The sequence below is a fragment of the Bacillus rossius genome, chromosome 1 (assembly GCF_032445375.1).
Source record: "Bacillus rossius redtenbacheri isolate Brsri chromosome 1, Brsri_v3, whole genome shotgun sequence".
Classification (NCBI taxonomy): Eukaryota; Metazoa; Arthropoda; class Insecta; order Phasmatodea; family Bacillidae; genus Bacillus; species Bacillus rossius.
In genome coordinates this window covers 103,993,761-104,021,579 of record NC_086330.1, presented here as the reverse complement: position 1 = coordinate 104,021,579, position 27,819 = coordinate 103,993,761, and the positions used below count along the sequence as shown (strand labels likewise).

General features: G+C 36.3%; 1 protein-coding gene and 1 long non-coding RNA gene across 2 annotated transcripts in view; one reads left to right on the top strand and one right to left on the bottom strand.

Annotated features, from left to right (window-relative positions):
* LOC134541232 (low-density lipoprotein receptor-related protein 2) overlaps positions 1 to 27,819 on the bottom strand; it is a 574,163-nt gene that overhangs the window by 414,329 nt on the left and 132,015 nt on the right. The window lies entirely within an intron of this gene.
* Positions 1,085 to 7,284, top strand: LOC134541433 (uncharacterized). The gene is made up of 2 exons (XR_010076637.1): positions 1,085 to 3,070; positions 4,245 to 7,284. It is a non-coding gene; the product is annotated as an uncharacterized LOC134541433 (long non-coding RNA).

Genomic DNA, 27,819 nt, shown 5'->3' with positions numbered 1-27,819 from the left:
CTTAATTTTTTCTTTAAGGGTTGGTGTTATCGTAATCTCACCTGAACAGTGACCTTCCTCTTGTTTTAAACATGGAGGTAAGATCTTTGCCATGTTAATACTTAAAGTCAAAATGAGAACGACATCTAACACACACACCCTCCCCCTTTTTCCTTCTTCATAGCTAAACAATAAATGAAGGTTAACCCTAATTTATTGCAGATGGTTGGTATTATGTTTATTTTTTTAAGCAATATTTACTACATGATGGCATCTTTACGATTCTTCCTAGCGAGTTCAACTTCAGAACAGACAACCACTCCATAGACTAATTAATACCTCCATGGTTTCAAAGGTCAAGCGTGCAAAATTTCACAGAGATCGGATGAACGATGAGTTATCAATACAATGGCGGAATTTTATAATGAATTAAATTCTGCTTTAAGGACTGGTTTTACCATAATCTAACTTAGACAGTGACCTTCCCATTGTTTCGAAGGTGAAGTGTGCAATATTTCAATCAGTCGGATGAACGGTGCGTGAGCGCATAGAAGACGAACACACAGAAATTCATTTTTATACATAAGAAGAAGAAAATAGTACATTCACGTACATACATTTCAGCGGCAGAACTATACGAAGTGTCCTTCGAAATTATAGATTACAGACAACTAGATTTTCGTATTCCAATTTCCTATACGTTTTTCGAACTGTTCTTGCCGTGTGTAATATTGATCTAAGATATTGTTTTAGACAGACGCCATTGCTCTGTTGTCCATTTTATCTGTTTAATATAATATATGGATTATTCTGTTTGTCGTTGTGTTGTCTAAGATTTTTTTTCGTCTTTATTTACTGTCCCTGTTACTATCTCATCGTTGTTAGCCCACTGTGTCGGTCTGTGCTGTAATATTATATATATATATATATATATATATATATATATATATATATATATATGTGTGTGTGTGTGTGTGTGTGTGTGTAATAATAAACCTCAATAACAGACAAGAAAGATAAATATGCACTCAGAAAACAAGCCAAAATCAGGCGATGTGTGTGTGTGTGTATGTATGTATGTATACATATATGAATGTATGTTATATTGTCGCGGGTTGAAATTTTGCAGGGTTGTTGAAATCAAATTTAGGGACTTTACTGACGGGACTCTGGGCTGGCTGCTCTGTTCACTCGTCAGCGCAAGTGGCGTGACCATGTAATTGGGGCACGGGGCCGGCGCGGCGCGCTGCGGGCTTGCAGAATTTTGTTTGTTTGTTTGGCCGCGCGCTGGCGCAGCCACGGGCCGCAGTTACTGGGGCGCGCTGTCGTAACAAGCCGCGCGGTGTGGCCTGCACATTGGGGTAGAGGGGGGGTAGTCTTCCCAGATGTTCTAGTTAGTTGTTTAGTAAATTTGACTTCAATAACGAGCTTTTGTTATGGTAGGCGCGGCAGGGCGCGCGAATTTAAGCGCAAGTGATTGGTGACTCGGGGCTCACTCAGGCGGAGGCTATGCGTCTCACCTGTGGTCACGAGTTGTTAGTTCGTTCGTGATATAGGAATTCAAGCTTTCGGGCGGAAGCTATGGTCGACGCCAGAGGCCACGAGTCGTTTAATTTAAGTTAGGTCATAATGTAGTCGTCAAGCTTTCGGGCGGAGGCTATGGCCCTCGTCAGGGGTCACGCGTCATAGTTTTTAAAATGTAATGTTCGTTCGGGATTTCAAGGGCAGGAGAGGCCCCTACGTTATTTTTTTAAAGTAATCGATCAAGAAAGGCTTTTCGGAAAATGTGAGTATGGACTTATCTTTGTTTTAATTTTAAGTATTAATTATGATTTGAGGTATTCGGAAGGACTAGGGAAGTGTTTAGTGAAGTTCTCTCATTCTCTCTCTTGTAAGGTCGTTCGTTCAATCGTTAAGGAAGTAAAGAGATTATTGTTTTAAATTGTAATCCCGCTATTTAAATGTTCTTTAAAATGATGTTGAGTATTTGACTTTAAGAATAAAATAATTTTAATTAAGTATTATGTTATTTTGCAAAATCTCCTTAGTTCAGCTCTCACCAGACATCCTGTACGGGATGACGAACCTATGATCCTAGGTACAGTAAAGTATTTTATGAAGTTAAGACTAGTTGATGCCAAGCGAGTTGTTTCTATGTAAAGAGCTACGATTCTCTCCCCCCTCTGAAAGTGGATCGTGACAGAAATGGCGGTGGCACCGGCTAGGTGCACGTGACAGAAATGGTGGAGGCGCCGGGTAGGTTCTATTTCTGGAGAGAGAGAGAGGTAGATTTTTATGTTTATTATTAAGTTAGTTTCAGCTTCTGATAGCAGGTTATTAAGAGTTTACTTGAGGAGAGGATTACGGAATTTTAGTCTATAGTGGAGGAAGTCTTTGAGATTTTTTTTTTTGACGTAACAGATGTTTATTTGAGGATACTTGTAAGGATAAAGTTTATAGTGATAAGTTGTTTTAAGTCGTTGAATTTATTGTAGATTTATATCGGGGATTATTACGTGAGGAGAATACGTTATAAGTTAAATGCTTATTAGAGATAATGCAAGTGGTTTAATTTAATTGAAGTTCATTTTAAGATTGTAGGTTAAGAGAATTATAATTTAAAATAAAGTTTTTTGTCGTAAATAGGAATTATTTTCAAGAGAAGTTTGTTTTGTTTTCGTGCGCGTAGGAGACGAGACGTACGAATTAAATCAGTCGAGGGAAGGATAAACGTTAGAAAGGAATTAAAGAGAAAACGAGAGTTTATGTAAAAGAGAGTTATAGAATTTATAGTGATGTTTTGTTTTAATTAGAAAAATGTTGAGAGTTGTTTCAGAACGACACGTCAGTGGACGTGGCAGAGTGAACACGTGACGGGGAGGTGCTGAGACCTAGCGGAGAACGGAGGAACCGCAAGCGAGGGTTGGCGCACCTGATGGAATTCGGTGACGTCACGGGCTCATACGGAGACGTGGACAGGCCGTGACCTTGTTTTGATCAGCTGTACGGTAACTTAGCGATAAGAAAATAGACTATTGGTTAAATAAATTTAAATTTAAGTGTGTTTTAGGAGAAGAGGAACTTTCAGTATGTAAGTAATTTATTTTAAGAAGTGTATGATGTATAGGCTAGAAGTGTTTCGTTGTAAGTTGTTTATGTTTTTGTTAGTTAAATTCTACCTCGGTTTTAAAAATATTTTTTTGGGATTTGTAAACATTATTAAGGAGGTACACTATAAAATCGATAAGCATTGAGAAAAGTGGGAAGGATAGTTTTTGTGTGTAGAGGGAATTTACTCCAAGGGAACAGAGAGACAAAATTAATGTTTTCATTAGGGCGAGGGACCCTAAGGTGAGGCGTTGTGTCCCTGGGAAGAAAGGGAATTGTAGCGCAGACCATAGGAGATGGGCTGGCTACGTGAATTAAGGGTTAGGAGAATCCTGAGAGTTGTGAGTAGTTTGGGGCAGGAGTTCCCCATGGTAGTACCGAAGTGGCTATCCTGTATGGGATAGGGTACCATTTCAATGAAGTTTGTTGGTGGGGTGAGAGCCCCCTGTGTAGTGGGCCTATAGCAGATAGGCACTACAGTGAAATTTTTGGTTATTTTGTGAGGTAAATTCCCTGGAGGTTAAGTAAGATTGGATTCAGTTAGGAAGGAGGGAAATGAGAAACATTGCTGTAGAGAGTTAGTGTACTTGCCTAATGTGAAATTGAATTTTACTAAATTAATTTAGAAGAAAGTTTAAAGATGCAAGGTAACATTATTATTGTAATAATTGAAAGAGATTAAGAGGTAGAGAGAAATAGGCAGTTTTTGTTTGTAAGTACTAAAGTTTACATATAGAAATTTAGTAACTAAGAATGAATAATAAGTTAAGTCTAGTGTAAAAGTTTTTTTTAAGTTTGTTAAGTTAAGAGTCACAAGTAAATTTTTTTTTAGAGAGAATGTCTTTGATAGGAAGTATTAGAAACTTATGGGAATTTTAGGGTAACATAAATAATGTAGGTAATGAATAATAAATATATGGTAGGTCTTAAGTTAAGATTAACATTTGAAGCAGAATTTAATTAAGAAGAAGGAAAATAAATAGGCCTAATGAAAAGAACAAAAAAGTATTTTATGGTAAAGCATTTTTTTTAAGTAATAAACAATGAATAATAATGTTGTTTCAGGGTAATGTGTACTAATAATACAATTTTTTTTTAGGACCAAAGAACAGGAATTATGTAATTTAAATTAACATGTATTTTTGAAACTGTTACAGATTCCTTAAGATGAGCTGAGCAGCAGTCCAGTTTACAAGATGACAAGAGTTCGAGAGACAAGATACAAGATCACTGAAACAAGAGCCAAGACTGAAGATTCAAGAGAAGAGAAAGCTGGCAGCCATGGACTTACAAGTGGAGATTAATAAGGTCATGTAAAGTTTTATTTTTTTTTATGGAAGACAGTAACTGGAGTTTTTTTTTGTTATAAACATTATTTACAGAACTTTTTAGGTTATAGTAATGTAATGGAACTAGTGAGTTGTGGTAGCTGTCAAAAAGAACTAATACCTTAAGTTTAATTTTTAAAGTTAATTTTCTTAATTTACAGAGGGATTAGTAGTTTTTTTTAAACCTTATTTAGGTTGGAATTTAAATACAATAGCTTATTATAAATGTGTACGAACAGTTCAAGTTCACAGTACTGATAGGTAGGTCAGATGATCTTATTGATTTTGATGATTTGTTGTTTTGAGTTGATTTTTAAGTGTTGTGAATTAGACAATGAAATAGTTCTGAAAACTTAAATTATTTCAAGCTAAGAAATAGTAAAGTTAATTGTAACTCAAAGGACACCAGAATTTAATTTTTTTTTGAATTAGTAATGTTTGAAAATTTTATACTTTACAAGAAAGGTTATAAACAAACAGATCGGATGGAACAAGGATGCAGTAAATCACAATTTCATTTAGAATTATTGATTAGCTTTTGAGGTTATGAAGTAAAAGTAATTATAGTTTAAAAGTTTGAATAAAAAAAAAAATGTTTTTTTTTATTTGTTTGAAATAGAAAGTTTAAAAGTTAATTAGTCATGATCTAGGTGGGTGATGGGGTGGGAATTGGCCACTCTTTTTCCCTATAACCTCCCTAACATGGCCTTCTATTACAACTAACAGAAATAAAGAAGAAGAAAAATGAAGAATTATTAGTTAGAATGTTTCTTTCATGAAGATACCTGATGAACTTTTACTGTTTGGAAGAATAGAAGCAAGGTTAGTCAGATATTTTTACTCAGAAGAAGAAGAAGATAAAGCAGTTTTATGACTCGACAAGCCAGAGATTGGTGTTTCCCCTCTGCGCTTCTATTGACTACGTTGTTTACTCTCATGGGATAGCTGGTTCGGCACCATGGAGAGAGATTGGTGGGCATTGTGGTTGCCCCCAGAAGAAAAGAAGAGTAGAAGAGGTTATGGGTGGGTCATGTGAACTGACCTTCAACCCAGTTACTTCGTGGGGACTATTTGCTGTATAGAGAAGATCAAGACTCAAGAGTTAGGGAAAATCATTGGAGGTCATGTTTCCCTTCCTTAAGTTTTTCCTATCAAATTATTTGCCTGATTAGATTATGCTAAGGGTGGGATACTTTATGTTAGCAGTTGTATTAATTAATTTTATTTTTTTGTGTGTTTGCATCCTTGCCCATCGATTGCAGTTTAGTAGTTAGTTTTGTATTTGTCAGGCGTGATGGTAATGCCTGTTGATGATGTTTCAGAATTGTAATCTGTTCGTGATGAGGATGGCACAACTCCGAAGCAGATGTGGGGAGAAGTTGTGAGCTGCCCTGGAAGCCAGTCCAGTAGCTGTTGGAGTTGAGTGGTGTTTGCTGATGGCCAGCCCAGGGAGCTACTCTTCTCGACAACACTGACTTCGAGGAGTTGCACCAACCTTCACGAGATAAGAGTTTAATTAATTGAAACACTGTAAGGACACTTAATTTTTTTTGAAGAACGAAAGAAGTATGGTAATAAACGGAAACCGAAAAAAAAATAATAATAATAATTATCAAGAATTTGCACATTGTTTAACGAATACTGAGAAACTAAGAACAGTAATTTAATTTGTAAAGAGAGCTTCACTAACAGAACAATTTTTTTAGAATTGAGAACTCGAGCCTCTGAAGGTTCCTGTGAGAACAAACCAGATAAAAGTTTTACATTTAATTTTATGAATACTTGTTGTTTTAAAATAAATCTTATGCAGAATCTAGATGTATGTTCAGACAGCAAGGAACTAAGAAAATTATTATTTTTGTGAAATGAGGAATTTATAGTTATGGTTTAATGGAAAAAGACAATTTGTAATTTTGAGGTAGCTCGATGGGGCTCGAGCTCTGTGAGGGGAGGGTTATGTCGCGGGTTGAAATTTTGCAGGGTTGTTGAAATCAAATTTAGGGACTTTACTGACGGGACTCTGGGCTGGCTGCTCTGTTCACTCGTCAGCGCAAGTGGCGTGACCATGTAATTGGGGCACGGGGCCGGCGCGGCGCGCTGCGGGCTTGCAGAATTTTGTTTGTTTGTTTGGCCGCGCGCTGGCGCAGCCACGGGCCGCAGTTACTGGGGCGCGCTGTCGTAACAAGCCGCGCGGTGTGGCCTGCACATTGGGGTAGAGGGGGGGTAGTCTTCCCAGATGTTCTAGTTAGTTGTTTAGTAAATTTGACTTCAATAACGAGCTTTTGTTATGGTAGGCGCGGCAGGGCGCGCGAATTTAAGCGCAAGTGAGTGGTGACTCGGGGCTCACTCAGGCGGAGGCTATGCGTCTCACCTGTGGTCACGAGTTGTTAGTTCGTTCGTGATATAGGAATTCAAGCTTTCGGGCGGAAGCTATGGTCGACGCCAGAGGCCACGAGTCGTTTAATTTAAGTTAGGTCATAATGTAGTCGTCAAGCTTTCGGGCGGAGGCTATGGCCCTCGTCAGGGGTCACGCGTCATAGTTTTTAAAATGTAATGTTCGTTCGGGATTTCAAGGGCAGGAGAGGCCCCTACGTTATTTTTTTAAAGTAATCGATCAAGAAAGGCTTTTCGGAAAATGTGAGTATGGACTTATCTTTGTTTTAATTTTAAGTATTAATTATGATTTGAGGTATTCGGAAGGACTAGGGAAGTGTTTAGTGAAGTTCTCTCATTCTCTCTCTTGTAAGGTCGTTCGTTCAATCGTTAAGGAAGTAAAGAGATTATTGTTTTAAATTGTAATCCCGCTATTTAAATGTTCTTTAAAATGATGTTGAGTATTTGACTTTAAGAATAAAATAATTTTAATTAAGTATTATGTTATTTTGCAAAATCTCCTTAGTTCAGCTCTCACCAGACATCCTGTACGGGATGACGAACCTATGATCCTAGGTACAGTAAAGTATTTTATGAAGTTAAGACTAGTTGATGCCAAGCGAGTTGTTTCTATGTAAAGAGCTACGATTCTCTCCCCCCTCTGAAAGTGGATCGTGACAGAAATGGCGGTGGCACCGGCTAGGTGCACGTGACAATATATACATATATGTATGTATATATATACACACATACATACATACACACACACATCGCCTGATTTTGACTTGTTTTCTGAATCCATATTTATCTTTCTTGTCTGTTATTGAGGTTTATTATTACACACAGTGGAATGAGAAATAATAGAGTATGTCCAAAACAACATCTTAAATCCAACTTCCTGGTTCCAAGTTCCGTTACATACAGACGAAACACGCACGCGGGAAGAAGAGACATTCTCCTGCAGACTTAACGAATTGTTTAAGGTTTTTCTTTGTTGATGTTATAAGATGATCCTTGTAGTTCATTCATGTTTGACGGGAGAAAACCCTGTGCCCGTAAATATATGACGATATTAGTACATCTACACAGGGGTGGATCGCCCGGGGGTTATGGCTAGTTTGGAATACCTCCTAATTAAAATTCAAAATACGAAATTCTGAATATATGTATAAAAATAGCCCCTTAAAAAACTTTTTTAAAGTATTTATGACGTACTGAAAATACTTAATCCGAAATTATGGATTTATTTGAATTTTAAATAACTAATTCAATAAATAAAGATACTTTCATCACATAAAAACACATAAAAAATTAATTCAGGATGTTTACCAATATTCTATCCAAATTAAAATCTTAAAAAACTTAACCGAAGTTTGCGAAGGTCATTTACGGCCTGGAGTGGATTATTTTTCATCCCTACGTTTTTTTCAAGATCTAAGGGTGGTTATGTAAAAAAAAATTGGGTGGGAGTGATCGCTTCCATCGCCCCTCCTATAGGCAGGGTTGGCGCAAACACAGGCCTTTTTTTTAAAGAAAAAATAAACCCATACAATTTTTTTTATAAAACCCGCTGTTTTAATAATCCTCATTATAGTAGGTTTATTTTGTTTTCCCAAACTATACAAACTTGTTAATATCAAGTCTATAGAAAACCTTCTGTTTAGTTTTTAACAGTCTAAGTTTTTTAAAAATATTATTTATCTATTACTCGTAAGAATTTATAAGGGGTAAGTTATAATAATATGAAACAGCCTGTTTTTGCACTTTAGTGTGCATCTGTAATGTAAATACTTGTTATTTATGTTGAATTGTTAAACATGTTAATTTTTGTAAGTGAATTTTTATTAATATTAATATTGAAAAAATCCAAGTAGGTTAAAGACTGGGTTTAATTGAAAAAAACCAAACCAAAACTAGCGGGTCGGGTACAGAGCTGCCAACCCTGCGGCACAGGACCGCCACTGCATCTACGACTCCTTGATAACGTGTAGCCACAGACTGATATGTGACGAGTTTTGATTTTAATTTTCATGCGTAACATCTAATCTCTCGGTATTCGTCATTTGGCAGGAGTGATTTTGTGAATGGAACGGAAGTCGCATGGAACGGAAATGAGTAACCACGGTGCTGCCATCTGTGGCGTATGTTGCGAACCAAAGTTCACAAAGACAAAGTTAAAATTTATTGTATTAACTGTTTAATGAATTAACAACATAGGCAGTACTTTAATAAAATTCCCTATCGAAAGTTAGGTCCAAAACCGGGATTTTTTTAAAGTCTTATTCGCTTAATCGGAGTCATTTCAATATATATTTTAATTTTTGGTCTGCTAATCAGATGATACAATAGTCGACATAGCTGCTCCGGCAAGATATTTTAGCGGCGAGTGCGGAAACTATGTATGATTCTTTTTTTTCCAATGTAGTTGAAAACCGAATTTGCGTAAATGTTTATCGCGTTCTGGATTATTTTAAAGAATTCTACGTTAAATTTCATGTCCGAGTTTCGGATTATAAGTGTAATTGTAACATGATAACACATGAATTTGATGTTACATATCAATGGCGAGTACTGAAAGAATCGCTTACGTGTTTTTTTAATTTTTTTTTGACAATTTTAGTGAATGAGACAAGGCTCGGGACTTGTTCAGACGAATGCAAACCAACAACCACGCCTCTCGCCACGGGACTCCAACCCAGAACCCCTCGCGCCGAACACCGTGTGCGTCCAACTACGCTACGGTCGACCCGAATCACCGTGACCACAACCATTGTGGATGAAACCAGGACAATGTAATTCGCCTTTTTTTGCTGGTCCGTGGCGCAGAAAGAGAAATAAAATGAGCAGTTACGGACAAAATTACTGCGAGGAATTCCTATAATAGAAAAACACGGAAATTAAAAACGGAGAAAATAAAAGTCTGTTTGTAATCAAGGGGAAAGAAAATAAAATACCTGCTGCGGGAACTGTGTTGCGAAGAGTTTAAACAAAAAAAAACTTTTTAAAGAAGCAGCTGTATATGTGTTCTCAACGTGTGCATTCTCTTAAAACAACGTGAACTTGAGAATAATGGGATGTACAATATTTTTCCTGATATCTTTTGCACTACAGACAGTGTTATTATTACTTTTTGTTGGAGCTCGTTCTCACAAACCAACACGCCATTTTCAAGTTGATACCAAATGTTTTACTTTTTGAACCATTAAAATTTTTAACACACGTGTTTCTTTTTCTTCCTTAAAACCAAGAAGAAAATTGCTACGGATGAGATATGACAATGCCAATAAAATCCAATTAAAACCGAAACACCTGTTTACACACCACAATATGCCCAAATACAGGTGACATGTCGATGCACACTTAAATGCAAGTCAAAGTATAAAATAAGCAAAATTAAAAAAATAAACCATTTACTTATAACCTAAAGGGTTTATCCTCGAACGATATTTATTAGTTGAATATCTATAATTTGTAATAACTTTTTGTACATCCAGTTTATCTTAGAAATTAATTACATTCCTAACTGATCATGCACTGCTAAATAAAATATATTTTTATGTAATACTTTGCTAGTGTTTACTTATAAGGCACATTTAATTTTTATTTTATTTTTTAAATTTTTCTGAGATAATACTCTCCAGATATGAGTATTAAAAATTTATTCTGAAAATATATTTTGTATCACAATTAAAACAGTCACTTATTGTTTGGCGAAACAAATACATAGTATGAAACATTGTCATCTTTCAGAATTATTTAAAAATTTATTTTTACAAAAAACATCAAAATCTCAAATTTTAAGAAACAACATTAAGCTACAAATAGAAACATAAAAGTTCGTATCTACCAATAGCATAAAATTACCTGAAAGGTCACAGTGTACAAATAAATCGTAATAGAAATTGATATTATTTTTACCTCTTCAATCTTTTTTTTAAACTTTTTTGCCTCATTGTTGAGTCCAAGGCAGCTTCTAGTCGAAGCCTTTGTTTTGTTCATGGCGTCCTTTGGGAAATAAAAACCTGATCTTCCTTCCCTTAGTTCTTCTCTTTGTCCACCCCTTTCTGAATCTCAATCCATCACTTTTATTGTCATTTTTTTCTTCTTCCATTCTTATGATTTGAATTTCATATTATATTGGTTCATAACTAAGTTCCAAGGTTTGGTGTTTAGAAGCTAACCGCATCAGTACACTGTTCTTTTCATATCCGTCATATTTAACTGCAGTTAATTTGGCAATATTTGTAACAATGTTCAAACGTAAATAAATAATTATTTTCTAATTTCCAAACTCGCAATTATAAGTAATGGATGTTACAACAACATGTAGAAAAATCTAAATAAACACAGTACATACATTTTTTTAAATTTCGAATATTTAATTTTTAAAGTTTTTTAGTATGAATAGAATCATTTTTTAAACTGTAGCTGCCACTTAATTTTAATTGGCACAGGCTGCGAGAAGCAAAAACTCTAAGGTATTCAATAACAAACCATTTTAACTATATTTATACACTTAATATCAAGAAAAAAAATATTAGTGAACGGACTAGAATCTGAATTGTGAACACAAAAATAAGATTTTCTACAAATATTAATACATATATAATGCGGAATATCATCCAAGAAACCAAACAAACTACATAAATTTGTCAGCCTAAGCAAAGATATTAATTACCTAATATCGTTTCCACACAAATCTGTAATAACATTTCCCTGATATTTCACTGACTCTAATTACCAAAATTTTGAAATTTTCCTGACTATTCATTTAAAATAATGTATCTATTTTGCGGTTTTCTGAAAGAAATAAAGATAATCCCGCCTTCCCCATCCCCATATTTGACCTAGAATTATATAACAGAAATTAAAATTAAAAAATAACATTGCATACGTTATTTGATAATGTGTATCACTAACCACTACTACATTCTAAACATTTTTTTTTTCACAGTCTAGGTGATGGCTGGCTGGAGCACATCATCTCTTCCTTTCCCCCCCCCCCCTCCACAATTAAATTACTCTCACTGGGGAATTTCCATGACTAATGCACGTACCACGATAGAACACATAGGCTCACACGAAACGTCCGCTAAGTTTCCTCGCGTACGAAAAACTCAGTTCTGACCCTTCTGGAAACAAGTCATCTGGCGAAGTTTCCCGGTGGTGTTTTGTCTTGTTCCAGATCAGCGAGAGTTTTCCCTTTCACTTACATTTTTTATAGCTTCTACTTTCCCCAGAATCATTCACAGTTATTTATGCGTTGTCATTCGCAGTGCCAGAAACGAAATACGAAGTTATCTCTGCCTGGCTGCACGAAAGTTAGAGGCACATTGCAGCAACATGAAAGTTATAGCTACACCCTGTTGGAACTATATTTCATAATTCATCTCAGCTATAGTTAGATTAAATTCAAGTCTTACAATAAATATATCAATGTACGCGTATTATGGGTAGATACTTTTCGTTAATATAGCTCGATAGACCGCTGTTCAAGAGCAAAGACATTTCGTAGCCGAGATGCAGTGATACTTAATCAGATCTCAAAAACCCATAAAAAAAATTACACGGAAACGCAATCCATAAAAAGAGAAAGAAAAAGTACCCACGCGCGCTTGAAATCTTCACAACCTCCGGGCGATATTCGCGCACCTCTGAACATTTACGTCCAGAATTGACTTGTAGGCTCTCTCGCCTCCCACTACGGCGATTCCAGCCAGATTACCTGCAGAGCCAAAACTCGGACTGATCAGTCTGTTTTTACCTGAGGACGAGAACAGACCTCAGTTACCGAAACGTGCAAATGTTGTCTTAGGAAGCCTCGAGTGTTCGTCTATGATATCGTCGTTGAGGTGTCCAGCATTGCTGTTTTGTCACATCGCTGGGTTCTCCTGTTCGTCTGTGTTGTCGTGTTGTAATTTTTATCTTTTTAGTACCATGGTTGGGTTCTTCTATTTTGTAGTTTTGCTGTCCAAAGACGATTTTGTCTTTGTATTCACTGTTCTTTTGTTGCTACTGTTTCGTCGTTATTAACCAATTGAAACCGTTTGTGCTGTAATTTTTTGAGTAATTCCTTCCACGGAATTTTGTATGCTTTTTGAAAATGTGTTGACATAAACTTATTTGGGCTTGTTTTCTGTGTGTTTACAGTTTTTTTGTCTGTTATTGATGTTACTTATGTCATACAGTGCAATCAGCGATGGCGAATGTACAAACCATCTTAAATCAACGTACGGTGAAACCCGGATCAGCAGGCGGTTTCCTCGGGCTGCTCCTGTCCTTCCTCGCCGAGGCATTCCGCCGTTGCTCCATTTCACAGAAACGCCAATCACGCGCCTCGAACGACGTGGATGCAGATGATGACTTAAAAGTCGATTCGTTCATCCAGAGAAGTGACTTAAGTCGTAGGGGCCCTACCTTTTCTCGGTATATTTTACCACAACACTGACCTGCAAACATTTGTGTACGTTTCTAAACAGAAAGTATTTTCCGTACTTTTACAAAATATTCCTTAGGAAACCAGCTACCAAGAAATTGTTTCTAGTACTACAAGAAATATATTGTAACTTTGTACAACACATGGCTACGGTTATTTTTTCATATATGAAATACGCTTTTCAAGAACTGAGTATTTCTTACTAAAATTAGCTCATAATTTATAATGATGTTTCATTCAATAATTGGACTTTATTTTGTTATATTATATATGATCAATAATGTGCGCAGTTAATACTGAAAATATATTTAGGGAACGGTTTAGGACAACACAAAGCATAAATGTCCGGATAAGAATCCGAACCCAGTGTTAAAGTGAACACTATTTTGTAGTGCTACAGTTGTATTCATGTAAACGTAAAAATGTACAAATATCTGTGACTTTACATGAATATTTCGGTTCCATTTACAAAAAAAAAAAAAAGAATTTACAATGTAGGTACGTGTTTTGTGATTGGAATATCATACACCCGACACGCTTTAGGACACTTTCGAGCCAATGGAAATCACTTATAACCGGTTGGCAGAAGAGCCTCCGGAATTCCGGCCGCCCGAATTCACCTTCCATCCGAATTGCCAAAGTTTGAATCACATGAATTTTGATTTGGTGTATTCTTATTGATTTCCTTTTCCTCCTCCAAGGCGTGTCTAACGAACCATTACTAAATGAAAATGAAATCAAAACGAAAAATGGCATACATTTTCAGCCTGGCTCCAAATACTAACCGGAATCCTGCAGACCTGTACCCATGCGGATCTGTGGACGACAGTAGAAATGGCTACTGACAAGAGATTAGGAACGGATTAAAATGTAGCATCAGCCGTCAGACTTTTAGCCGTTCCCGCCCCCCACCCCCATTTTTTTATGCTTTTTACATTCCTATATGACGGACCTTTGTTTATATTTGTATCAGCTGTTCTCTTATCCTGCTCTTATTATTTTATTGACGACTGTAGCTAAGCTGCTCGGAAGAAAATTAGATCAAAAGATTACTGGTTAATTTGTTTATTTATATATACATATATACATATATATATATATATATATATATTAAAAGTCCAAAAGTCATAATATAAACGTAATGATATAAGTTGACATTTTTCTTCAATTTAACCTCCAATACAGGTACAGCTGATGCATCTCTACACAAAAAGCTGCCATATTGGTACGTGTAGTACACTGCCGTTTTGGCTTCATCCCCGTCGTCTAGAATAGGACCTTATAATCCATCTGTATATTTCCCTGATCTCTGCTACTGACACGAGCGGCAGCGAGTGAGCAGTTCGCCATCCCTCCAATGTGTGGAGTCTGGCGTGGTGGTCTAATATACCTCTAAGAGACAGGGAGTCTGTGAGCCCGAATGTCATTATTTTTGAAGTTATACTTCTTTAGGCGCGTTATGAAAAAAATGATGAGGATGAATTTTTACCATGCACGCGCACCTTACAAAGAACTTTTCACAGGATGAATAATACGTTACATACAAATAAAAATTATATTAGCGCTTTTAAATCCTATACTTAGTGATTGATATTGAATAAGAGTGCATATCATTAAAAACATGTATTTATTGTGAATACTTGTGATATAAATTGTGTTTATATGTTTTTCAAGTGTATTTATACTTATAAGTGAGGTTATGTTCCCGTTTGTATGATTATGTCAGGTTTATTGTTAACTTCCATTGTCGCTGGCAGGGAGTCTGTGTGGAAGGTTTAGTAGTTTCCTGTTCGTTTTCATGGAAGTGTTTGTGGTCTTATGTTCCTGTATGTATAATGTATTTGCAGTATTAATTATTACATTATTATTTAATAAATAATTAAAATTAATAAATCACAATAAGCATTCCGCATATTCATCGATTTTTATTATTGAAATTTATCTCGATTATTTTACTACATCAAATAATTTTATACACGTGTTTATATTAATATTGACTACTGAGTATTTTTTAATTGATTGAATTTATACTTTATACACCTTATTTATAATATCACTCCAGTCATTTTATTATATTATTTCTATTAATTATTTGTATGCAAAATTAAAGTTAGTTTCTTTACCACGCCAAGTAAGCATAACTTTTAACGCGCGTACACAAGTACACGCTCATTTTTTTTGTGTTATTTTATAGAGTATATAATACTACTTGTGTTTACTTATAATACATGTTAAACCTATCTTTCATCGCCATCAGCATGAAACTGTTATTGCTCGTATGTAAGTATCGCAATGCCGACTGAGTCCTCCCGGAGCCGCCCTGCTCTGTGAGACTCGCGCCTACACGACGACCACCCAGGGACGCGTCCGGACGCCCAGAAGTCGGCCGACTGCAGCGATACGCGCCGATCGGGCGGCGGAAGAGAAATCGCCGGAAGGAGCGACGGTTTCACCTTCGCCCGCGGACGTGAAGTTTCTCCCGGCTGCTCTCGGGAAGAGACGTCAGGTCCCGGCGACACAAATAACGAACAAGCTGCCGAGAAATATTTTGTGATACTACAACAAAGTTATTGGAACTTATTTTGACGTTTCGGTCGACATTGCAGTCGTCATCATCAGGGAGCAGTTACCTACAATGTCGACCGAAACGTCGGTGAATTATTCGCCAAGGACACGGCTACAACCCAGAAGCCAAGCTCCTTCATTAATTATTTTATTTTTCTACACTTTCAACTTAATGAAACTTAAAAAAAAATGTTACTGCCTTTAAATATGATAAATAAGATTTTATTATGATTTTCTATCACGTGTCGGACATGCTGAATCTTGGAAAAACGAAGACGACATGGTGTAGTTATGGCGACCGGATTGCTGCTGCAAAGAATCTAATTCAGTAGTTAAATATTTTGTGAAATATGCGTGCATGAGATATGTACTGTTTGTCATATCACAAGGACAGAAGACCAAACAACATAGGATGTTTTTTTTTTCGATCTCCCATCGTTATAATAGCTAATAGAATGTTACGAAGCCCTTTGAAACATTCAGGTCTGGTACTCCACGTGCTAATGAAAAACGCCAAATAGCAAACCTTAATTATTGACTTGCGATGCGTTTATCGTATTTTAATATCGTAACTGCTTTAATGTTTGTCCAGTTCACGAATTTGTGAAAAACCCAGTATATTTGATACCATTGAATGTACACTCTGTACTAGTACTTCATTTATTCCATTATCACGTACAGTGGCGGACACACAACATGGGCAGTGCAGCGGCGAGGCGTCGGGCCGCTCCTCTTCCGTGGCCGCCAGTGTGCCAGCGCGATGGGTCGGGCAGTCAGATCGATCTATCGACCGCGTGCATCTTGCCCCCGTTGCACTCGCGCGATTGATCGCTGTAAAAGGGAATCCCGAGCGTCTTAAAAGGTTTGCTTCGGGCGAATGTCGAACACCGGTCTGCTCTGCTGGTGAGGCTGATCGGAGGACGATAACAAGAACGTAGGGCGTAACTGTATCCGAGGCGGAGCGGAGGATAATGGATCAGTTCCGGCGATGGCGTAGTTGAGCTAACTGGAAAACGAAGAAACAATGAACGAATCGCTCGGAGGCGATCTAAGGAACCGGGAGCTGAGAAGAATAAAAAATTAGAATACGCGCTTGTAAAGGAAAGAAAATGAAACAATTACTTGAGCGTCAAGATGAGGGAATAAACGCGAAGGCGGAAGGAAGAAAAAAAAGTAAGATAGATTGAAGTATATACCTAACGGCAATTATAAAAAATAAACACTGATTAAGGACACGTGTTTTAAACCAAAATAGCTCATTTCATATGTAGGTGTAGCAATAAACGTCAATAGAAAACACTTCTACAGTATTGTACGTTCATTTTATCTCATCATAGCATAGACACAGATCTCTGAGAAGATAGGAAAAAAATTATTTTAAAAAAGATCTTGAAACACGGTCCTGAGAGAAGATTGAAAGTTATAAAATGAAAGGGGAAGGGGGCAGGAATAATATCAAACGAAGTTGTGTGGGAAAGTGACGGGGAAAAACACAAAAAGATTCACATGAAGCATGAAATATTGAAAGAGTAATTGGAAGCGACTTTGCTTCACAATAAATATTTTGTTTAAATTTTGTCATTGAGTTTTGAACATAAAAGATGAGAGAACTAAAAGAAAATAAAAACAACTGTCGGTTTTACGAAGTTTAGGAATGCTAGGGACGGATAAAAAATACGGATATAAATTACGGTCATACTAATGCATTCGAAGTCAGATATAAAAATGTCCGCTCGGAAAATCTCAAACGAGCCTTTATTTTAAAATACAGAATACATATAAATTGTTCTATATAACATTATTATTTGTAACAGAACGTGTGGGTGGATATGGTTACTTTAAAAAATTACTTTAATTTTAAATTCAAGTTTGGTATTTTACAATTAAAGTTTAATATAACCTTGTATGTTTTTTTTTAATTTTTATATCAACTTTTTCCTTGCCAAATAAAAGTTAGTAAAATGCACTAAAAACAAGACACCCACACGCGAATAAAATTAAAATGGCAAAGAGCTCGAACCAACGAATATTCTTGCAGTCGTGAATGTATGAACACAAAGCGAGGTAATTTAGCAGAGTGGCAGAAAAAAAAGTAGTTGTAACCAAATCATAAACCTTTGTAGAATGTATTACGAATCCAATAGGTGATTTATTTAGTTGCGTCGGTACTATACGCGCAAAGAGTTGACTTTATTGTATTGTTTATGTAACAAAATATACCAAATTTTGTGGTGTCATTGTTTTAATATTTTTAGAAGCCTTTTAGGAAAAATATAAAATACAAAAGCACAGTAAATTCTTAAGAATTTATCAAGTTTATGTCCCCTCTTTTAGAGATGATTTTCGTATTACAAGCTCTCGTGCGGAATTCGGCAACTAGAATTCTAGAGTCGTGTGGTTACACCCCCCCCCCCCCCCCCAAATAGCAATGATCCAATCACTCTTCTTCTAGTCGAATATAGCACTTATTAAAGCCACGATAAAAAAACTTTTTAAAATACATTTATTCGAATTATTTGTTTCTAAATTATGTCAGGTTCAAATAAATTTCCTAATTATTTAGCTTTGGCTCCAAAATGTTTTGATATAAAACAAATAACGTGCAACAAAAAAGTTATAGGTGAGTCATAAATATCACATTCATGAGACGTTATCTTTCATTTAATTAATTTGTTTTATAAAAACAATTTATAAAATATGTGTTGAAATATAATTTAAAATGGATATTAGTGTAAATGTTCAATATTTACCTATTAAAAATGTTGAACCTCTAACCATTGATTTTGTAATATTATCAGGAGACTGTTCGATAACAAGCCATAAAAATATTTAAGTTTGGAGAGCGAAATATCGTTGAAAATACGTTCAAATACGTATAACATAATTTGGTGAAAAATGATTAAGGTTACAATGCACGACAAAATAAATATGTGCCTAAGTTTCTAATATTCTTCTAAGTTTGTCGATAACATTCGGGGTGCGCGTGTATTCTCGATTATTAGAGAACGAAAAATAATAGCTTTTTACCGATGTGATTTAATAAAAGATGTATTAATTATTTTCGAACCATACCGGAGTGTTTGGAATTCCCAAAGTGTGTTACAGGTGGACGTTTACATATTTTTAAACACAAAAAATAACCTGCTCGCTGTTAACGAAAAAAATTAATGCAGTTTGTCATAGTGATTGCGAGTCTGTGTTTTAATTTGTGTTACTTTCAATGTAGCGCGTATTATTAAATATCCCAACGATTATTTGTTTTGTTAGAGATAATTGCTTTTTTTTTGTGTTTTTATCACATTTGCAAATACGTGCTCTTGGTTAATAGTGCTATCTAGTTACGTTTCGATTACAAAATCAACAGATAAAAAAATTGCCTCCTGATAACTTAACTGTTCGTGCCATCCGAGTCAGCGATTATAAGCTAACGAATCGCACTGCAATCAGCGTAAATTAATCAGCTGAAACAGATCACGTGATTAGCCAAGCTAATTAACTTAACAAACAATACTCATTCGAAAGTGATACGTAGGCTTCACAAGCGAACGCACTATCTTTTAATTTTTGTTCTCCGTTTGGCACATGTAGGGCCTACCTTTTTGATCCACGTTTATCTTTAAATAGATTTGAACTATTATTTAGTTACACATTATACACAGATGTAGCATTTAAATGTGACATATCTAACTTTTTATACTCTAAAGAAATATTATCATGATTTTTGAATTCGATAATTCTGGAAGGGGGGAATAAAATGAATACCTCAGCCATAATGTTTGTTGCATAGACATTTGGATTAATTGTAAATTTTAATATGATTGATTTTGATCCTGAAAAATAAACTTATTTCGTTGACTCAACATTTTACCTTCTAAATAAGCGAATTTCTAATTTAAATAACAATTAAAAATGGAGAGTACAAAAATTAATTAGTTAAAAATTGTTTTGTCAACTATCGTGATGTCTCTTAGAAATCGAATTTTTTTGTAATAAAATGCAATGAAATTTTTAAAAGATTTGCCAGTACAGTTCCAAAAACTAGGTTAAATTCTCAAACTCTCGAATACCATTGAACCTCCCTAGTATTTTGAAGATTTGAGATTAGAGAGGAACGAGAACGATTCCAAGAAAAATATTTAAGGAAATAAAATAAAGTGAATAATTTAATAGAACAGCTCTGAAGTTTACTACGTATGTTGTTTTTTTATCTGTCTTTCTAATCCCTAAGGTATTGTAGGTACGTTTAATATGTAATAATGAAAATTAAAATTATACAATATAATTGGTTTTGAGAAATGCTGTTCGTGAAACGGAAATTAAAGAGCGGAATATTTCAGCACCCTAGTATTTTTATTTCTTGTACTTTATTTTATTTCTGACCCTTGAGCCCTACATTCGGATTCGAGGAGTAGATTTGAAGTAAATTCGTAATTCGAATTCGAGATTTAAAACTAAATAAATATTGGGATTTCACACATCATTACAAGAAACTTTAAGTCAGTAAAAAAACCTTTGCTTGAAAACTCGAAAATACGAGCCATCCATTGTACGACGAAAGAAACTGATCTCACCATCAATTTGATATTCATCGTGGTTCATTTACTTAGTCATACGGGCGAACTTTGCCCGAAATTATTTTTTAGGTATTATTTTACATATTTCTGAGTGTTGCATCATAATTTAATTTGTTTTTACACATTGCTGTGATAGGTTTTTAAAAAACACATTCTGTACCATTTGCATTTCAACAAAAAAATGTATTTTTTTTGTCAATGTTAAACGAATACACGTTGAGAGGTTCGTGAAATAAATTCTTCCTCCTCTGAATACCTTTTCGAATACAAGCGGACGTTTTAAAGATAAAACAAAAAAATTAATCCCCGTTGTTTGATTCTTTCAGAACCAAAGACGAGATTGAATACATAAAGCAGTGGAACTATAAATTTCCATAGTTGTCACATGGTATATCATCAACAGTTCAACTTTTAAAATTTTTTATATAAATATTTTCAGTTGATATCAATCATTCGGTTTACTTACTGATCACAGCAAATTTTTTAAGTTGTTCCGGTGACAGTTCTAAGCTAAGTTAGCGGTTTTGATACACCCGTATCACGTATAAAACTAAACCCCAAATACATTCCTCTTAAAATAATTCCTGTCCTTAACTTGAATTGCACACTTTTTTAAATCCCTCCCAAGCAATAGAGCCTAAATCGGGTTTGCCTGTATTTAAATATCATACACTATCCTTACCTTCAAAACGAGCTGGAATTTTTTTTTATGAAATAAATTTCCATTCGCGATGGAGGCAAGGCAATTCAGAAGAATCTCATCAACCACAGAATTATTTCCCCCTTTTTATTTCTCTTCATCCTCCCCCCTCCACCATTTTCATACTTCTCGGGCACCCAACCTACCTTTGCTCGGAGGTTATTTTGCGAGGGCTGTTAAAGTTGAATGGTGGGAGACATGAGTATGGCAACGTGAAAGCAAGGAAAGATATGAGAGGAAGAAGAGAGGAAGATGTATAGAAAGAGAGGAAGCCCCGTTAGCCAAGACGCGCGTATATACTTCAGGTTATTTTTTAACGAAACCTGCGTGATTTCTACGAGTTACGTTCTATATTCCGTGCTCCTTACTGTGCGGAAACTCCCGGCCACTTAGCGGGACAGGAGGTTGTTGACCTGGTAGTAGTCAGATGTGGCTGCTCGTACGATTCTCGTGACAATCCGTGAAAACTCTGTCCAATATATGGCATTCGCGATGCCATGTTACTGTCGGAGAAAAAAAATACAGAATACACATAACTACATGAAAATGTACTCCGTCAACACTGGAAATATAAACCACATTTATGTGAAATATTATACTCCACGTGATGTACGGAATAAGCCCTGTGAGTAGTTTAGTTCCTCGTGGACCATTCTGTGCATGTTTATATGAATATGTATGTATGTGTGTATATATATACATATATACACACACACTCTCTCTCTCTCTAACACTGACTGACATACAAATAACGCACAATTTAAACCGGTTGGTCTAGAAGCATGACATTTTGCATAGGAGTTCCTGATATAACGCAGGTGATCACTACGAAAGGATGATTGAAAATTCATCCCCTAAGAGAGGTTATATTAAGGGATGAAAGTTTTGGGAATCTCATCAGGCACACGGCAGATTTTTGTGTATGTATGTATATGTATAGTTTAACAATCGATGTGCCACGCAAACTGGAAACCATTTGTAAAAAATAATAAAAACCTACAGAAACCTCAAATTATAATATACGCTATCTCATTCCCGATTATTACCGAGTATTATATTATGTATATTGGCAATGCCAAAATCATAAAACACCCTGAAAAATGTAATCTTTCAGGTGTAAAACTGAAATCTTGATTGCGCTAGCCTATGTGTGATGAATTTAACACGTACCTCGAGGCAGAGAACACCGCTTCCCATCGTCCCATTTCAAGGAATTGATTTGATGCGTACCTGTGACAAAAAAGAAAAGACGATTGGCACTCAGGTTTAGCACACGCTGAGAAAAATGAGCAAAAAAAAATTACTACACAAACAGTTCTGTAGTAAGTACGTTTAAACAAAGGCATTAAACAAACTTTACTACCAAAAACATCAATGTTCTGTATACAGAACATTCTAAATCATTGTTTATAACAGCCCAGTGTGCTTCAATTAACAGTCGTTTGGTGCCAACAAGTCATCATATAGGTAACCAACCGTCTGTGTGGGTTGTGAGTAACAACATTTGGTTCCTACTGACACTATATTAGTCTCAATTGTAGTGATTCGAAAGTTGATAATTATTGCAAAACCGTCAGCCAAACATGATCGTGAATCAAAATGCCAAACAGTATTTTCAACGGCGATTAAAAAGTGAGTCAAGTTATAATATGGAAGCTCTTAGGTACTAAAACAAGAATTCACTCTAACAATTATTTTGGTGAAGTTCCTGAACCTATAATGGAAGTTAAAAACCTATAAAAAAGAAATGGAAATTTACCATAGAAATACGGTAGGTATCTTAACTTAATTGGGTTAGGAAAAAATCCAATACATAAGTAATGTACTACTAAATTTCATTAGATGTTCAAGAATATTACCAAAATTCACTTATATTGTTTGAAAAACACTATGCATTTATTATGTAGAATTATTTTAACTACCGTCATGAATAACAAAAAAATATAATAAGAAAAATGTAAATGTTGTGAATTTCTTTGTCTTCCACAACATTAAACACGAGCATTTACGGACGGCGGGAAAGAAAATTACACGATGAGTTACGCAGTTAACGAGAATGTGTTGAGTTTTTTTTTAGTAGTTGAAATACTGGCCACTCTTGGCTGAGGCCATTCTGAACTCAGAAGCAAACGTAAGGCGAAATGATAAGTGCTACGCCCGCTGTTCTTCCAGCGCGGAATCGCCTCTGAGCGCAAGGCTGTGAACTGGCGTGCAGTCTTTTCGTCGTGGATTGAACTACTATGAGATGTGAGCGGTGACCATAACCTTATATGACGAAGAAATGAAGATAAAGATGAAATTCAAGTCCCTCGAGTGCTTTCAAGGATCAATACCCGATATTAATGCCTAAATATTAGTATAAAAATACGCGTTTTCACTCTTTAAAAAAAAATTGAAAACCAAAAACGGATCCGCCCTCATCGTATTCTTAAATGCTTTTCGGAAACAAACGCCACTCGGATATCCTGAGCAGTTTTCGAACCGCGTGGTTTCTTATGAAGCTGTGCGCCGGGTAAGACTACATATTACCGTTTGAGCGATACTCGATTTCAGACTTAAAGAACCAGCAAGCGGCAGGTGATCTGCCTAAGTTACCGGAGGATTGACTTTTTCTTCATACCACACATAATATTACGTGCTCCGCACGATCACGTGATATTTTTGTGAGGAAATCTGCGTGGTGGATACGTTTTAGAGTTGTTTATTATTAAGTTTTGGCACGGAATTTCGCAAGTTAACAATACTTCTTTGAAGAAAACAAAGGAAAAAATGCCATTTCATTATATGCAATGACACATAACTAAGAAATAGCGAATTAATCGCCAAGAGGACGCGTGCAATAAGTGTTTATGGCAAATTGAATTCTTCTCTACAAGGTGAGCAGTTATTTCTTCCACTTTTCCTTATGTTCCAGCGCCAACATACTGGTTGCGACCGTCATTACAAATATTTACTCGCCCAAACAAAAGCAATAGAGACACGTGATTTTTAAATATTTTTTTATTTTTAAAATTTACGTCCAGCTGTAATCAGACCTTGTAGTATAACGGTTTTGGGTATGAGACGTCAAGTACTGAAATAATGTGAGCAAGTTTTTCAGTACTTTCCAGTGATGTGTAAATATCTAACCTCGGTAAGCAGATTCATGTGTTCTCACGTTGCAAATAAACTTATAATACGAAACTTGGACACCAATTTTAAAGAATAATTCTTAAAACCAACGCCGAGCGTGATAAATATACTTAAAGTAATCGTAGCTAACTATAATTCTGTTTAATAAGATGGTATTATTGATTTCTCAGGGCTAGCCGAACAAAAGGAGTACCGAACGCGTCGCGTATACATAAATGCCTCAACGCTGAACACGTGACTTTCCCCCTTGACAGGAATGATCATTATCACGTTTCTGAGGTTATAACCTTTTTTAAGGACGTTAAGGGTGAACTTCTTGTATGCACCAGAAATGCAAGGAAATAAGCGCGCATTACACAATATAAATTTGACTGGTTGAAAGTCCAATGCGCATGCTTGCAGAAACTGCTGTAACCGCGAACTGAAGTCGTCAAAATGGCGGACCCACGTGTGACCACATGCACCCGTGCATGTTTCACGAATATCGGGGGATGTACGAAGCCAAAATAAAAGATACGGTAGTGAAACTATCCTGGAACACACTTTGAAAACTTGAATAGTCATATGAAAATATGATAGCGACTTATAAAATACCCATAATTTATTAGCCAGGTAAATTTTTTTGGGACGAACATTGTGGTGAAGACTTTTACATTTTGTTGGTTTTCTAAAGCATTACAAACGTGGCGCTATCTTTTAGGTATTTTTCAAACTAAAAGTTGAAGTCCAATAGTTACCGGCATTGGAGTTGATTTTCGACAAGGAATTTTATAAAATACTACCTATCTTGTTAAAATTCACTAAACAGTAATTACTATAAAGTTTCTGCACACGTTACAAGTTATACTTCTACGGAATTACTAAAATATTAACCGGAAACATTTTAAAACACATATTATAAGACTAAATACGTTTGTAAATTTGATTTTGCTTAATCACAAGTCTGTAAATACTTCCTACAAAACAAAATCAACTTTATTGAGCTGATTCAAAATTATTAGGCTATATTATATTATATTTTTATAATGTTGTAAAATATATAAAAAAAATCTCAGTGTAGAGATTTGAACCACGTCCCTTCGGGTTAACAAGAGCGCGTTCTAGCACTAAACTTTCGGGACAATTTCAATTTAGGAAGGAGACTTTACTTTAATCAACAGTGTGATGCCATTTTATAAAGTATTTTCAAACTCGGGATTACTTTTTACTATGACTATTTTGGTTTACCAAATATGTTCCAGGGTAGATTCACTATTAAGAAGTTTATTTTGGCACACCAATACGTTTGGTATGTACCCTTAGGTTAACAAAAGTGACCAATTAAGGGTTTATGTTGCTTCACGTGGGTCCGCCATCTTTGTCCCATATTTCCATTCATAGACTTCCGTTCCATTTCCACGAAATTACTCCTACCAATTGCCGTTTTCCCGTGAGTTACGATGTTTACACGACAAAAACCTAATGGCTCGAGATTGTAATTTTGCGTTATTATAAGGAGACAGGCTAAAATGTATACCAATTTTTAGTTTGGATTGCATTTTCACTGAGTAATTAATAGATTGATACGCCCCGTGGAAAAAAAATCCGGATAGAAGGTAAAATCTAGCAACAGACAAAAACATTGTTTGACTATTATTGTGTGTGGAGTCTAGTTTGGTATCAGATAATAACTGGAATCTTGCTGGTGTCTACTTATGATCTCGATGAAAAATAAGACGTAAAGACATAAAATTATACTGCAAAAGCAGGGACTGTTTCGATCAGATGATTGTTAGATATAGGAAGCTGCTGCTTGGGAAGCTACTCTGTCCGTGGCCTCAGAGAACAGGAGATTACTTAGAAAATGTAACTTAATTCCTTCTAATTAGGGTGGAATGTTCCTCGGCTTATCGTCGCCGCGAAGACCGGACATCCAAAAGCCCTTTGGCCCTTCGAAGCGTCTCTCGAGGGAAGACTGTAGGCGGGAACTCTCCCCCTCCCCCCCTCTCCCGAAAGCGAGGCGTCATCCCTTCCGGTAGTTCCGGTTCCTTTGAAGGGTGGTCCACCCTCTTCCTATCCTTTCCTCGCCCCGGGGGGCTCCTTTGAGCGCGCACCTTCTCGGACCAATTATGCCCCCGAGTTCCCTGCAGGGAGCTCCCCCATGGCCGTTTCCATCCGAGCCGCCGCAATCGGTTCATCGATTAACCCCCCCCCCCCCCCACTCCTATCGCCCTCGGGCCAGCACTCTCACTGTCCCGCCCTGCCTCCGCCCCTGCTTCTGCCGCACCGCGCCGCCACGCGTCAACATGTTTTCCACCCGCGACAATGGGAGGAGGTGGGAGAGGGGGATAGTTATGAACGAATGAAATATAGTTCACCACCTCGTCATCTTCGAGGTCGTTAGTAAAGACCGGGGAAATTCGATGGTTAACTTCGTGATGTGCTAAAATACCTATGTGCTTCTTATACTATTGATTCACTGTTAATCTGGAGGAATCTTGGCCACTAGGAGACACTCAATCAAAGAAGTATCGAATGTCAAGTCACCCAGTAGAGATGCCTCACAGGTCAGCAGCCAACAATGAACAGGTGACATCTGCCCGATTATGCAGAGGATCGTGGAGTCTATCCTGGAGGTCATTGAACCCGCGAATTGTTCCAGTCCCTAGTCATAAGACTAGTAACATGGCTGCTTCATTTATGATTAAAAAATCACCAATAAAATTTATTTAAAAATGTATATTAATTGTTTTTAATAAGTGGTAAGGCACTGGACTTACTTAGGTTCGAATCCAGAACTTTAGGTGTGTGTGGAGAAACCAGGTGGAACTGTTTCAGTTCAGCCTGTCAGTCCGAACTGAAGGCAAAACCGTACCCAAGATTCGAACCTATAACGAATCTTTAACCGAAACACTGTCGTAAAGTGGTTATAAGATAATACGGATAAAGTTTCTTCATTTTAAACACAACCGTAACAAATAAAGCAAAAATTTTTTATTATGATTCTCTTAAATGAAAAATTCGGAGATAAATCCCCACCGCTGAATCCACCCACGATAATGGTTCCGTGGAAATACACATAAAATTCCCCGCACGCAGGTTTATTCACCTCCTCCCCCCTCCTGGACCAACAACTTATTTATGGATGTTATGCTCTCCTTCTCTCAACTTTTTACGGAAAGCGTTGCCGATATCCCCCCCCCCTCCTGCAGCTACAATAAATTCAAAAGCCATCGAGTGGATGTTTTTTTACGCGTCCTTCCGCGGTAGCGATCGGAACTACTTCCGTCTAAATTGTTTGTTTGGAGTAAAAATACTGTGGGCGGTGAATCCAGTGATTTGTGGATCGACATCTATATAGTCGATATAGTGTTATCTTCAACGAGCTTTACAGGTTCGGCGCTGTAACACCCCATGACGAAGGTACTCGGTCGAACAATAGGTCGCAATGTCCGACCAGTGTTTGGCTTGGGATGGAAGTAATAACTAAATCTTCTTTCCTTTTGTATAAAACCGAAGTTTTATGAAATACTTCATTAAATGAATTGAGGGATAGGAATGGGGATAGAAAATTAAAAAAAAGAACTAGAAAAAAATAGGTTATAGTAATTTGCAATCGAAACCAGTACATCGTAGTAAGAAGTA